This window comes from Genypterus blacodes, unplaced genomic scaffold (genome assembly GCF_046128005.1).
Source record: "Genypterus blacodes isolate CSIRO-AG114 ecotype Tasmania unplaced genomic scaffold, CSIRO-AGI_Gbla_v1 ptg000024l_1, whole genome shotgun sequence".
NCBI lineage: Eukaryota > Metazoa > Chordata > Actinopteri > Ophidiiformes > Ophidiidae > Genypterus > Genypterus blacodes.
The window spans coordinates 792,072-796,076 of NW_027466837.1; positions in this window are offsets into that span (position 1 = coordinate 792,072).

Sequence of the window (4,005 nt, forward strand, 5' to 3'; positions counted from 1 at the left end):
GCGGTTGCCAGATGGACGCGTTGCTTCTCTGGCTTTAGCCTAATTTCACATTCAAATTGTACATTCATGTCTAATTAGGAAAAGCTCTTTCTGCCGACTCATTATCAGTGTTTGACCTTTTTGCTTTGGCTGTTTGAGGGGCTGAGCAGCAGTCGATGGTTAGCCGCTGATAATAGGCCGTCGTTTAGCTCAACACACGCTGATTAAATAAGATAGGCGCACACTTACCCGCCCGTTGTTCCCTGGAGCTTACGCAACACGGGGCCCCTATACATAAAGATACGGGACCACACACACACACACACACACACACGCACAGCAAGCACACACAGCAAGAAGAAAAACAGCCGGCGTGATTACAAGTTCTTTCCTGTGTCATATTTCCATCTCTCTTATGCTAATGTGCGGTGGCGCACGTTGGAAATCTGACTTCAATCAGATGCAGATTCAACGTTATAGCCGTCCTCCGCCGCCGCGACAAACGCTTAGGTACGCATCCGCTGCTGCTCCTGCGAGAACCAACGGGATGTTTGTGCCAAAAACTCCATTCTTGATGACCTTTCACACCAGAAAGTTTAGACAGTGTTTACATAATGTATACGAAGGCGCTGGGAAAGAAGTCGGCGACTTTTCAGCGCTCGTAGGTTTCTTCACATTTAAATAGAAGAAAAGCATTGCACAGTTAAGGATCCTAATGTACAGTATGAGTGCAGCGAGCATCTGCATGTACACGGGCGTGCACACACACACAGACGTTGCAGGGGAATGTGATGGGTATGGCTTTTATAAGCTGGATCTGTGTGTGGGCTGCTGTGGCATGAATAAAATATTATTTTCTCAACAGCTCGAGGTTGCGGAGGAGTTGGTTCGGGAAAGGGTGGGAGGGAAGGCCAGGGGATATACGGTATTTGGGCAGCTGACAGCTGTGCGTGCGTGCGTGTGTGTGTGAGAGAGCGTGTGTGTGCGTCCGTGTGGGAGTCTTGGAAAAGGAGAGTGGGAGTCGCTGGCGTTTGAAATGCAATGAGGTGCGTTTGAAAGGCGCTCCTGTCACAGGTAAGCAGGGCGGTGAGAGCAAGAAGTGTGCGCTGATAAAAGGAGAAGAAGAGAAGTGCCCGTGCTTTGGGGTGGCATTTGGTATCTGAGGGCTTTTTGCAGCGACTGAGGAAAAGCACTCAACACCACACACACTTAAATACAAAAGCCCCCAAATATACACAGATACTTTGATCTTTATGGGATTGGGCCTTAGATTTTAGGAGCCCAAAGAAAAAAGGGCTTTTTTTTTTTTTGCTGTGGTTTGGGGACTGAAATGTGTGTGTGTGTGTGTGTGTGTGTGGTAGCATTGTTTAAGCTCAGAACAAAGCCTTGGTTCCATTGGACAGGATGATTGAGAGACGCTCTTGATGTTGTCTTGGCTTTCATCCACACTGGAAGGATAAAGATCAATAATTCCTTCATCACGTGCCCCCCCGCCCGTCCCTGTCCTCCGCGTGTCGTCCTCCGCGTGTCGTCCTCCCCGTGTCGTCCTCCCCGTGTCGTCCTCCCCGTGTCTCCACCCTCACTTCACTCGTGACTGAATGTCACAGCACTGCTGGTTAAAGAATATTGCTTTCTTTCAAATCTCCTCCGTTTATACATGTGGGTTTAATGTAGAATGTATGAATGTCATGCCCTTTCACGTGTGTGACTAATTATAAGAGGAAGCCTTGAAGGAGAATGTTTCATGGAGGTGAGGATATACGGCCGTTTCATCTGTCAACACTTTGAAACAGGGCTCACATCATAATCACATTAGGGCTCTTACTGATGCTGATTAATCAATCCCTCATCGCTTGCTCCTCTGCCTTCCTTCTCCTTTTTTAAGATGTGAAATTGATGACAGGCCCTTAAAAAGGATGGCCTTTGAAACCTCCGTCAGAAGGAAAAGCCGTGTGTTTCTCCACCACAGATTAATCCGTCCTTTCACAACTTTCTAAACCCTTTTTCTCCCCCTTTGGTGGTGAAGTGCTAAAGTAACCTCCAAGAATGAAAAGTAGTAATTGAAGATGAAAATCCTGGAACCTCGCCAGGAGGTTGAAGGCTGCTCAGGTGTAATTTGGTTGTGAATGCTTACAGGAAATGTAAAATGGAGTCTGGCGAGAATTTATGGTTGAGGAGCGCGAGCCTCCGAAAGGTCACATCTCCGTCATTTAAAAAGAAAGATTTCAATAAATGGCCGTCTCCGTCTCTCCCCTGGGACACGGCGAGGGTGGGTGGAGTCAGAGAGGAGGGAGGGGGAGGGGGGTGATGGAGGAGCACATCCCCAGCTCCCTCCTGCAGAAAGAATACCCTAGTTAACTCTTAACACCCCTCCAGATCGAGCATCCGCCTCAAGGGCAGAGCGATGCTGCGATAGCGCGGCAGCTGGTGAGCGTTGTTGACGGCATTGATCCGAGATCTCTCATTACTGTATGAGAGAAAACCCCCCTCAGCCATCTTCACCCCGGAGAGAGGGATGGAGCGAAACAGGGGGATTGAGAGAGACGAGCGGGTGGAAAGAGGCGATAAAGAGAATAGGATGAAAGAAGAGGAGAGATGGAGAACGGGAGGGAGGAGAGGAGAGGAGAGGAGGAGGCTGTGAAATACTGAACGGAGTGTTGTTAGTTGGTACCACCTTGTGTTCTATAAGACCAGAGTGGAAGGATTGATCACTAACTGATCGATCCCAGCCTAGTAGGAACACAAAGTACTGAGAGGAGAAACTTTGTTGGCTTTGCACTTTGCATGTAAAAGCTTAAATAATGCTCTGGTAAAAAGCCTCCAGCTGTGAAGTAAAGGAGCGGAAGTTATCTGCTTAGTGAGAAACTGATGCTAAAGGAATCAGCCTCCAGAACACCACCGGCCTTTTCCACACAGCACGTTTTCACTGCAGCTCAGCCCATTCAGGTCTAGGGGAGGAGGAGGTGAGAGATCTGAGGACCGGGCGACTCTCAGTACAAACCTCCTTTAGCATTCACACCAGCAGCGGCGGATTCGGAAATCTCACACCGCTTTTATGGAGCACCGACTCCCAAATCCACCTCTGCGCTCCCGACTCCTCCCGGCGCTCCGGTGTGCTTCCATCATGTCCAAACAGAGCAGGAAATAAACACAGACTCCTTTGTTTCTCTTCACCACAGTAGAAACCATACAGCATGTTTACACTCTACTATCTCTTGGAATGTAGATGTTAATATACAACAGTTAATATTATGATTGAAATGATTCAGGCATTAAACATCCTTATTAAGATCCATCCATGTAGATGTAATCGACTCCACACACTGCACACACACACACACACACACACACACACACACACACACTTGGTTGATCACAGGATGAATTCATGCTGCTACATTTATTTACGTAACACGTTTCATTTAATATAAACCTAAACTCAATGTGCTTCAATTTAAGATAACAAGGTATTACAATCAAATTGGTAATATTAATAATAGTACTGGATATGAAAGACATTAAATAAAGATTACTCAATATGTGGACACAGAGTTCCCAGAATAACAGCAGGAGAGGTGGCAGGCAAAGAGTTAAAAGTACTAGATTGAAGAAAATAGATAGAAATGTAATAATAATAACGATAGTTAAGTGCACATTACAATGATGAGCCTAACATCCAAGACCCTATAGACCCTATGGATCAGTGTGAACAAACCCAGACGTTTTAAGAATGCCACAAAAGGTGACGGCTCGGTCTATTTACAACAAAAGAACAATCTGAGCCTTTAATTACAGAATCACTTTGAATATGTTTGTGAATGACAGAGGAACACAGAGAGATTTTAATTGTTTTGATTGTCTGAGTGTATTTACTGATGTGTTGCTCCGTGGGGACTCGACTCACACACGTCAATACCAGTTTGTATTTGTGGTGTTTACGCAATAAGCGAGGGCTTTGTCCCTGTCACAGCGAGGTCGCTCCTCCGCCGCCCCCCCTCACATCTATTATCTGTATTCTATAGAAGA